This window comes from Alexandromys fortis, unplaced genomic scaffold (assembly GCF_014885135.2).
Source record: "Alexandromys fortis isolate MF-2015 unplaced genomic scaffold, M_Fortis_MF-2015_v1.1 scaffold_279, whole genome shotgun sequence".
Classification (NCBI taxonomy): Eukaryota; Metazoa; Chordata; class Mammalia; order Rodentia; family Cricetidae; genus Alexandromys; species Alexandromys fortis.
The window spans coordinates 584429-596179 of NW_026068151.1; the positions used below are offsets into that span (position 1 = coordinate 584429).

Sequence of the window (11751 nt, forward strand, 5' to 3'; positions counted from 1 at the left end):
ACACAATGGAGTACTACACAGCAGAAAAAAATAACAACATCTTGAATATTGTAGGCAAATGAATGGAGCTAGAAATCATCATTTTGAGTGAGGTAACCCAGACACAAAAAGATAATTATCACATGTACTCATTCATAAGTAGTTTTAAAACATAGAGCAAAGAAAACCATCCCACAAATCCCAATCCCAGGGAAACTAGACAACAATGAGGACCCTAAGAGAGATATACATGGATCTAATCTACATCAGAAGTAGAAAAAGACAAGATTTCCTGAGTAAACTAGGAGTGTGGGGACCTTGTGGGATGGTTGATGGAGAAGGGAGAAGCAGGGAGGGGAGCAGAGAAAAATGTAGAGCTCAAAAAAATCAGTAAAAAAACAGGTATCTCAAAAAAAGAATGTAGTTTTTTAATAAAGCAGATTACATTGGCTTATAAATAATATAGTCTTATTAGTTTCTTCATTATGAAAATGTATGTACATCTATAAATATGTATGTATATGACTGTAATCATACACATGCATGTTTATAGACACTCAAAACACACAAACTGTACACACATAAATATGTATATAATTGATTATGTATATAATTTCTTTTTTGGTATAACATGGCCAACAGTTGAAGGCCCATAATTCAAGAATTATGCTGTATAAAATCCTCAAGAGACCTCTAAAATTCATAATACCAACAGGGCATCAAAATGCAGGGCTTTCCTTGGATCTTCTAACATCTTCACATTCATTATTTAGATTAGTTCCATAATATCTTTGAACTATTTCTTCTACCTGAATATTTGTTGAGAAGTTCATGTACCTTCACAAATGTGCGTGCATTCACTTGGAAGACAGATGTCAATGTTGCTGCTGTTATTAACGTCTCAACATTTTTTTTTAATTCCCCAAGGGATTAACACAGAGTACCTCCGTTCCTGGAGGTACTGCAATACCAGGTCGATGAGTGGAGTGGACAGAGTAAATTTCTACTTCCAAAAATCCATTTAATATGTTGTCCTCAGATAGAGGACGTATCATATATTAAATTGATAAGAACAGATATTACACTTGATCTTAGTCAAAAGGTGAGAAGCGACCAACATTTTATTTTTTGAGACAGACACTTTCACTGAACTTGGAGTTTTGCAAGCGAACTCCAGAGATCTATGTCCCTCTGCCTGCCATCACTTGGCTACCATACACAGCTTTTTATGTGGCTACCCATACACAGGCATGCTACCACACACAACTTTTTATGTGGGTCCTGGGAACACAAGCTCATATCATCATGCTTGCATGTCAAGAATCATTTCCAAGTCCTGTTCTTCCTAAAAATGCAGGTAAAGACTACATACTTTTAATTATAATAGAACAAAAGCCAGTGAAAATTATTCTGCAAGTGGGGTGATGAGATAGCAAGGACTCCACTGAGAGTTCATTGCCTTTGCAAATCCTAATATAGACATAGACGTAAGAGAGGTAGTGAAAATGCAATTAAGAGAACTGTAGGAATTACACAAAGTTTCATAAACCTATGTAAGATAGTTCTAACAACATGTGCATATAGATTAAGAACAAATGTTCAGGGATTATTTCATAAGCACTTGTAGGAAAGACAATATTAAAATAATCATTTACAGTTTTTAGATCTATAGGAAAGTTGGGAAGACTGAATAGTTCTTACTCATCCCACATATTATCTCTGATGTTCTTAATATTGTGCTATGGACTGGATATAAGATATCCAGGCGTTCACACACTGAATGCTTGGTCCACAGGGCAGCAATGGGAAGAGCTAACTGAATTCTGAAAGCTCTTATCATCAATCCAAGGATTAGCTCATACTTTACAATCAGTTTATGGATGGTCTTGGTTGGAGGAAGTGAGTCACTGAGGTGGTACTTGAAAGGGTAGATCTCTCCAAACCCAAGCCCATTTCTCTTTCTACCCCTTTCTCCTCCCTTTCTATGTCACAAGACAGGCAGTTCTGTTTTCCACAAACTCCCCTGCTGAGAAGTTCTGCCTCATCATCACATGGGAGGAGCAGTGGGGCCAGAGGACCATGGGTCTGAACCGATGAGTCAAGCAAACTACATCTTTCCTTGTTTAGGTGCTGTCCTCAGGTGTTTTGTCACGGGGATGAGAAGCTGATTAGCACACATGAGTAAGATGGCAGCATTTGTTGTAGTTGAGTCAGTATTGAATCACTGTTGAATAGCTTAAGTCACCAGTTTATTCAGAGATCCTGAATTGTTTTATTTTGGTTTGCTTTTAATTTAAAGGCTGGCCCCTTGTGTTGTAATGCTAGCCTAGATGCCGCAATCTTCATCTATTGGAATGTGTGTGTGTGTGTATGTGTGCGTGTGTGTGTGTGTGTGTGCATGCTTGCATATCTACTTCTCAAGATTGCCTTACATCTTGTCCTCACCCTGGGCTCCTTGGCTGAAACAACATCTTATAATTTCTCATGGTTGATGACTTTTTCACTGTGTTGAGAAAGAGAAGTTAAAGGTTTAAGAGAGCAGGGAAGCTAGCAAGAACAAGAAATGGAATGAGAGCATAAATATTTAGGCAAAAACAAGCAAAAGAAAAAGCAACCAAACAACAAAAGCTAGTCCCCCTCAGCAGAGCAATCCTTAACTTGTACTGATGAACAGCATGTGCATGCCAAGGGAAGCCCCTGCTTCTTCGAGTCAGGGCTGGGAAGTCCCTGCCCCCCCTCATTTTCTTTTTCACCATTTGTGTTTATTTTCAAATGCAAATAACAAGATATGCTTTACGTTAAGAGACAAAAGCAATAATAAAATGTCTGGCCTTTCTACAAAAATATAATCCCAAGGATATTTTGCTAAATTTTATATTTTAGTTCCACTGTGTAACTGGCATCGTGAGAACAAAGTGAAGCTGTGAAATAGTTTTGCTAGTTTCTAATTTTCCATACATGGTGCATGATTCATTCCCAGGATGTGATGAAAAGAATCGTTGGCCAGGTTTGTCTTTTGATATAACCTTTCCAGGAAGAACAAAATGTAAGGGAAGGATCAAGGAACTGTTATTATAATTAGTTCTACACAGGAAAGAGACAAATAACACCTTTCTTAGTAAGCTTTATGTAAAAGTCATCCTGACAGAAGACAAAGGACATGGATGCTTCATGGTCAGTGTCATAGAAGTGATAGAAGCAGAATCATTTGTGTAAGCATTGGAGGGTAGCAGAATATATTATTACAAAATGTGCTGTAAGGGTTCTTTCGAGCTGATGTAAATGAAAAGAAGCTAAGGAAAAGTCCGGTTTCCCCCCTTAAGTACGTAAGAGCAGCATATGAATTCCTATAGTCCTCTGTTCTGCCAGTAAGGACTGTTACCAAAAGAAGGCTTTAGACCATTTAGATGCTTAGCTGGGAGACAGCGCCAGAGGATCCCACTTAACAAAGCTTCTGGAGGAGTCCTCATCAACTCTGTATAATACTGTGTATTTGCGTTTGCTGTTTCCAGCTCCCAGAGACTTAAAGTTCTTTCTTTCTCCTTTGTCATTGCTCTAAAAGCACTCCTTGCCAATGCCACATAAGAAAAAGGTCTAAATTAGCTCTTTGAGAGTTACTCTTTGCCTGAGAAATATGCATATTAATGAACTTATGTTTGTTCTTTTTAATGTTTGTGGATCAAGGACCTGGATAAGCCACTCCTAATGTGCAGAGTGTTTATAGGTAAAGTATAACTGAATACATTGCAACAGTAGAACATTATTGCTATTTTACTTAATACTATTAGCTAAATTAAAATGGTGAGCTATCTATAATTATTTAGTTTTAGCTATTAACAACAAATACAAAATGTCACAAAACTGGAAATCAAGCTATCAAGAAGATTAAATAAGGTAATTTTGCAGATATAGTTCTGAGAAATGTGTCATATCGTAGCTTACTTTTAATAAGTAAGGTAGGGTCTGTTTCCCTCTCTCATATTAAATAAATTTGTGTTTATTGGTGTAAAATTGAGACCCATACATCTTTGAAGCATTTGAGAGCTGGAACTGAGTATGTACACGTAAAACCAGCTAAAAAGAAATTTTTAAAGCAATAAATATATGCATTGCTTTAAAAGAAAGCTTGGGCTTGTTTTCCTCTGTATATTGCATATTCATGTTCACGTGTGTATGTAGAGGTATAATATCTTCTATGCATATGTATATAGATAGCAGAGAACAACCTTGTATGTTGTTCCTCAGGTGCCATTACCTTTCTCTGAGGCAAGATCTGCCACTGATCTGAAAAATACCTTAATTCTTCACCTGTCTACAGAAAACTTTAGTCCATGGTTTTATTCCTTTGTCTTTTTTGGTTCTTATTGAGTATCAACTACTGTTTATATATTCTGCATTTGAGTCATTCATCATACCTTCAGGTATGCACAGACAAAAACGCAGACAGTAGATTAATATTTTCTTTAGTCACTGGCCTATTGTTTCATCCCTCTGGATATTACCATTGTATACCAAACAACGTGAGACTTAGCAGTGATAAGTAATCTATCTCATATCTGTATTTAAGCAAAACTGTAATTTAAAATTGGAATTGGATTATTTCAAATTCAAAACTCTATAAATATGACATACCTTCAGGGTAACAGGAAAATAGCAGAGGGGTCTGACCTTTGTTGTTACTTGTAGTGGCAATTCATTTGTATTTTAATAAGTAAAACTTGCCTGAAGATCAGAGAGTAAAACAGCCCCACTGGTCAGCCTTATAGATCAGGCAGTGGTTATACACACTTTTAATCCCAGTAGCCACACTAGTTGCCATAGAAACCAGGTAAGCCTCTGTGTGTTTCTGAAGGGCTGCAGAACCAGGTGGTATAAAAGCTTCTGTCTACAGTTGCTGATTTGACAAAAGACTCAGAGACATTCAAGGCTGACCTCTCTGCACCCCTTTTCTATGTGTTTCTGCCCAGGGAACAGATCGGTTTAATTGTGCCGGGATCCTGAGAGAGAAGAAAAAGAGAGAGGAGACCTATTAAAATGGAGAGAAACACAGGGCAACAGAGAAGGGAGTCTGGAGCAGACAGACAGCTGCCTGAAAGCAGATCTCATTAGAATCTTCATAACATCCGTCTTAGACATGCTTTCTGAGCTTCTCATTTCCTGCCAAAGTACACGCACAATTCTGGAGAGGTAATTTTAGTAGGCTTTTAAAGTAAAAGGAGGATGAAGTTATCAGGCTCAAGGAAAGTTACAAAAAATGTATTTTAATTTAGAAAGCGTGTAGCAAATACAAAAGTCATTTTGTAAGTGGTAAAATTAAATCATTTCAACTTATCTTGCTCCCTTTACATTGTTTACTAATGACTCACTATAACAAACAAAGAGTAATCTATCAATCACTGTCAGTAATAAATATTTTCCCTCTTGGCTATCATGATATGCCTCAACACGGAGTCCATATATGATTCATCCTGTGAATTTATTTAGAAAGAGTTAGGTACCAAATAGTAGTGATATCACTGGGCAAGGTCAGAGAAACATAATCCTGTATTTTGCTGTAGTGGGCTGCAGGCAGGCCTGTTTTTTGTCCTGCCCGGCTCCTGCATGGTTAGCTTTAAACATGAAATAACAACACATAAACTGTATTCTTTTAACCATTGCCTGGCCTATTATATCTAGCCTCTTACTGGCTAATTCTCTCATCTTGGTTAACCCATTTCTAATAATCTGTGTAGCACCATGAGGAGGTATTTTACCGGGAAAGATTCAGGATGTCTGATCTGGTGGCTGGCTCCATCGTGTCTGGCCTCACTTCCCTTCTTCCGAGCATTTTGTTCTGTCTACTCCACCCACCTATATTTCTGCCCTATCAGGCCAAGCAGTTTCTTTATTAATTAACCAATGAAACAACAGATAGATCAAGACCTTCCTACATCATTTTGCTTCTTACATTCTGCTTGCTTCAGTACAGTCCTCAGCAGCTACTCATATTTTTANAGACAGGGTTTCTCTGTGGCTTTGGAGCCTGTCCTGGAACTAGCTCTGTAGACCAGGCTGGTCTCGAATTCACAGAGATCCACCTGCCTCTGCCTCCCGAGTGCTGGGATTAAAGGTGTGCGCCACCACTGCCCGGTTTTAACATATATATTTGTTTATGTCAGTATACATGTATGTTTCTTTTCAATGTTTCCTGTCTTAGAATGTCAAATACTTGACTACCCGAAGAAATATTATCATAGCTTATTTATGTAACGTTACTTCATCTGATAAATCCATAGATGACCAGGTAACAATTTTCTTCTCTTAACAGATCTTTTTAATCTGTTATTTTGTTTAATTAAACTTGGTTAAAAGCTAGCAAACCCTGGCCTTTTAGTAACCGGTATCTCAAAGTGATAAATCTATTTAGTCAGAAAGCACACATATGTAACAGATGTCTCAGGTGCTAAGACCTTAAAAAACAGAATTATGCAACATTTATGCTACAGGAGATTAATCTCTTATTCAATCCTCAAGTTGAATCTAGATTGTTTTGCATAGGTAAGACAAGAGAGCAACAGGGAGGTAAGGGGCACAGTACCCCAAATAGTAGAAACAACAGGAGACAGGACACAACTGTCTACCAGCATCAACAAGCACTCAGAATTTCTCACTAATGGAGCTAGTCTGAGAATGACTGTCTTGAGGAACTTTAGTCGATTGCTAAATAATTTGGAAATCTGTTAGAAAATAGATAATAGAAAAGTGATATTGACGGGGCTGGAGAGATGGCTCAGTGGTTAAGAGCATTGCCTGCTCTTCCAAAGGTCCTGAGTTCAATTCCCAGCAACCACATGGTGGCTCACAACCATCTGTAATGAGGTCTGGCGCCCTCTTCTGGCCTTCAGGCATACAGACAGAATATTGTATACATAATAAATAAATAAATATTTAAAAAAAGTGATATTGACATAGAGAAATAAAATAGAATGAAGTTTTAGAAACAGTAATAACAGTAATATAGTGTGTGGGTTGATTGTATGTGGAGTTATCAGAAGAAGGAAGAAGAATTTGGTAGCATCTGACCACATGTGATAAATTATCTAGAGGATGATGTGATCTAAAAATAGTGGGTTATAGAGAAAATCTCATTCTGAGGAGGGTGTGAACCTCAAGTTTAGAGATGTTACATATTGCATAAGACCTAGAATGAATGTGACACATATCTGTTTGACAAAAACACCAATAATAAACTCAGGTAAAACAAACAGAGCATCCCATTGACACTTCTGAGTGCAGTGCAACTGCTCATAAAATGGACCAGCTGTGTTCTGACCCCTTCTCTATTTCTCCATGGCTGAGTCACCAGTGCATTTTCCTGGTTTCCACTTCTGTCCTGTAGAGAGGGATGGGCATGAACTTTAGATTTCTTCTTACATTGTTCTCTACTTATATAGTTCTGAAAACAACCATGTGGATTTTCTTTACATCTTCTTTATAGTGTAAGACTTTTCTATTTTATAGGAAAGATTTTAATGCCATTTCCAAGCTATAAACAAGTCAGGATGTTTTCTGTAGCAAGAGGCAATGATCTCTCTTGTAAATATGTTCTTAGAATAAAGAAATTGTTTGAAGTACCCTGCTTCAAGATGCGTAAGAAAAAAGTAAACAGCTATTCCAGCTTCATTATCTAGAAACGTGCTTAGTTTATCACCATCCATTCAAGTGACTGCAATGTGAGAAGAATTTATAACAAGAGCATTGAAAATAAAATTGTCATGGACCTTGCTATCACAAAACTTACTTAGATTTATGTTCATAAACTTATGTTTATGTCCAAGACATTTGACAAATACAACCTGCTTAACTATTTCAATAAATTTACTGGTATAGGATGTTAAACTATTATTTATTTGCAATATAATTGTTATATATGTATTTAATAATATAGTCAATAAAATTAAATTATTTATAGCAAAGGTTTAGAAGAAGAAATTTGTGTTATAAAAGTAGCAATATTGAAACTGAAAAGAGAAAAAAGATGACAATGTAGATGACAGTATAGATCAAAATCTTTTATAGATTGAAATGAAGTGCTAAGAAAACTGCATTAGAGCCATTTGAGTAGCTACATAGGTATTATAAATATACGCCCTTATGTGTCATATCATATACAAAAAAAATCAAATCAAAATTAAGGAAGAAAATATTCCCCTTTCCATAACAAAAATCTCAGAAACAAATTACTCAAGATTTCTTGTATGTGTATTAATCTAATAAGATGTTTTGAGGCATTCCATATCAACATATTTATTAAAGAGCCATAGATGTTGGTTAAATTTCTTCAGTTGTATAAAAAAAATGACCTTGTTTTCATGGTACTTGTTTTGTAGTCAGAAGAGGTGGGCAGAAGCTTCAAATCACCATTGACTTTATCAAGGATGATATATGCTAGCAAGAAAAAAGGAAATGAAATACAGATGCTGGAAGTGAATGGATGAAGATTTACCTAGAGTTACATAAGAAGAGAAGTGGGCAGGGACATGAAGGGATGAAGATGCATCCTGCAAGAAGAGGGGAAAGATTGTTCTAGCAGAAGTAAAGCATACTAAGACATTGGAGAGAGAACATCTTTATATTGAACTTTAACTGAAGTAGATGAGTCTGATAAAACTGAGAAGGGTTATGTAATTTGCATTGAATTTTGTCATACACATTCATTTTCTGTGTGGTAAACAGATGAACAAATAGCCCATGTACATCTGAAGATCAGCATCTGCCCTCCTTTGGTAGCCGAGCTTCAGTGACAAAGTAGTTTGGTCTTGATGGGGATCTGGACACAAGGAAAAAATAACAAGCTTCAAGATGTTTGTTAAAAATGGAGCCTGTGATTTTTCCGACTGAGTTAACACTGTGTCTGACAGACATAGAAAAACAAAAATGGAGGAAAACTAGAACGAGGAAAATTTTACCATTAATTTCTTCTGCAAGTATGTTACAGTCGTGTAACTTGGTCTTCTTGTGGGACACCTAACAGTAGGAGTAGGGGCTGTCTCTGACTCTTTTACTGGTTTTTAGTACCCTACACCTCATCCTAGGTCACCTTGCCCAGACTTAATACTTGCAGAGGGACTTAGTCTTACTATGTAGTGATATTTCATTTGTATTTTAATAAATAAAGCTTGCCTAAATATCAGAGAGTAAAACAACCCCACTGGTTAGCCTTACAGACCGGGCAGTGATAGCACACACCTTTACTCCCAGTAGCCACACTAGTTTGCTATAGACACTGGGCAATGCATGTTTTTAATCCTAGTGGTGCACGCCTTTAATCTCAGCCCTAGAGAGAAATGTAACAAGGGAGGAGACAGCTCACAGACACAGTCACATTCTGAAATTCCTGGAGGCAGGATCACCATTTCAGACTGACGTAGAGTTAAGAGCCAGTAACTGGTTGTTTTGCTTTTTGGACCTTCAGGTTGAAATCCAATTTCTGTCTCTGGGTCTTTATTAATCATGCTACATTACTACAACTTGATATGACATATTTGTTGATATCCATGGGAGGCCTGACATTTCCTGAACAGAAGTGGAGAAGAAGTGGTTGGAGAGGATGGGAATAGAGGGGATGAGGAGAGGGCCTGGGTACAGAGCAGGAGGGAAACTGAGGCCAGGATGTAAATGAAATAAATTTATATAAGAAAATCCTTTTATTCCTAGTATTAAACAACCCAAACTGCTCTCTCATGTCACAATAATAAACAAACAGGAAATAAAGCAAAAACAATATGTTCATGTTTTATTGCTATATATTTGTACATATTTATAATTTTATAAAACACTGTAAAATCGTGATAGACATTTTAAACAATAAAAATAATCTTATTAAATATCTGAGAATTAGTTTGATTAATTTGATAAAAATTAATGAAAAATCTGTATGGTTAAAATGTCACAAAGTCAGAGGACAAGTTATAAAATAAGGAAAGTATTTGTATTGGTCTTCTTAATATGCCAAAAATCAGCAAGAGAATCTAAGGCAAGGCAAAAATTAAAAAAAAGGAAGTATTAGTTAACAATGAGTAAAGATTACTTTGAAGCATACAAAATGGACCTGACATGACCTCCCAGCTAATACATTAGATAGTGAGAAGCATGGGCAACCTCGAGTGGGATAGAAGAAGCACTAGTTTTACTAGTTGCCGTATATTTAAGCTGATCTGTGTAATTGTGTGGTGCTTCAGTCCTGTGCAATGCTCACATGTAACATGAGGCTGCATTGTCTACTCTCACAATATGAACTTGTATGTTTGCTTCAGTTTTGTTCTACTTTTTCAATAGGAAGAAATCTTTTATTTAATTACTTTTTTGTGTGTGTGTGGTGTGGTGTGTGTGTGTGTGTGTGTGTGTGTGTGTGTGTGTGTGTGTATCTAAGTGCCCACACTTGTCCATTAAGGTCAGGGGATAACTTTAGGGAGTCGGTTCTTTCCTTCCCCCATGGATTCTAGGAACTAAATTCAAATCATCAAACGTGTGCAGCAAGCTCTTTACCCACCAAACCATCTTACCAGACTTATAGGAAGATCATTTTTAATATTTTCAGAACACGTGCTTTACTTTAATGTTCAGTGGTAGCAATTAATGTCTTCCTGTTGTGGGTTATTTGAAAGGAGATAAAAATGATTACAGAATTTTTTTAATAATTATTTGGCACATTAAAATTCTGCCAAAGAAAAAGTCCTATATTTCAAATAATAATTTATAAAATAATCTCAATTTATAATTATTGAACTAACATATTTATTGTTATTCTAGACCACAGCATTCAGGTATGCCTGGCTGTTTGCTTATTAACTATAAAGCAAACTGTATTCAAACACATAAAGCCTGAAATATTATGTTTCTTGACTGCTTGAGAATGACTTATTATCAGACAGTTTCTTAGCTTGTGTATACTGTTTCTTGAGCTCACTTAGTGCCTTACTGCCCTGGATCTTCCCCCATATATTTCTCTCCTACTTTCATGCCTCTGTGTAGCCCTGATCCATCTGGAATTTTCTATGTAGATCTGACTGACCTTGAACATGCAAATCCTCCTGCCTCTGTATCCTCAGTGAGTCCAATTAGAGCAGTGTTTCTTTACATTTCTAATGTTGCAACCCTTTCATACAATTCCTGATTTTGTGGTAACCTCCAACCATAAACTTATTTTTTGTTGCTACTTTATAAGCACAATTTGCTACTGTTATGAATAATGATGTACATATCTGTGTTTTCTCATGGTATTAGGAGAGTCCTGTGAAAGGACTGTTTGACCCCGCCTCACAAAGTGGATCCAACACCCACAGGTTGATAAATGTTGAATTAGAGGGATGGAGGGACAAAGAGGGAAGGAAGAGGGGACAAATGAAAGGAGGGAGGTGATGGAAGTGGGTCTTTATCTATCTGTTGCTTTCATTGGTTAATTAATAAAGAAACTGCTTGGCCCTGAAGGACAGAAAATTAGGTAGGCAGAGTAGACAGAACAGAATGCTGGGAGAAAGAAGCTGAGTCAGGCAGTCACCATGATTCTCCCACTCCAGACAGACACATGTTAAGATCTTTCCTGATAGGCCAGCTTGTGGTGCTACACAGAATATTAGAAATGGGTTAGATCAATATGTAAGAGCTAGCCAATAAGAGGTTAAAACTAATGGGCCAAGCAGTGTTTAAAAGAATACAGTTTCTGTGTAATTATTTCAGGCATAAGGTAGCCATGCGGGCGGCAGGGCACCGGGAATGCAGCCCGCCACTCCC

General features: G+C 36.9%; 1 long non-coding RNA gene and 1 pseudogene across 1 annotated transcript; one reads left to right on the plus strand and one right to left on the minus strand.

Moving 5' to 3' along the window:
• Positions 1-270: 270 nt before the first annotated feature.
• LOC126491523 (uncharacterized) lies at positions 271-9805 on the plus strand. The gene is made up of 3 exons (XR_007589413.1): positions 271-3703; positions 4947-5166; positions 8349-9805. It is a non-coding gene; the product is annotated as an uncharacterized lncRNA (long non-coding RNA).
• LOC126491532 (uncharacterized) lies at positions 916-1093 on the minus strand (annotated as a pseudogene).
• Positions 9806-11751: the final 1946 nt, after the last annotated feature.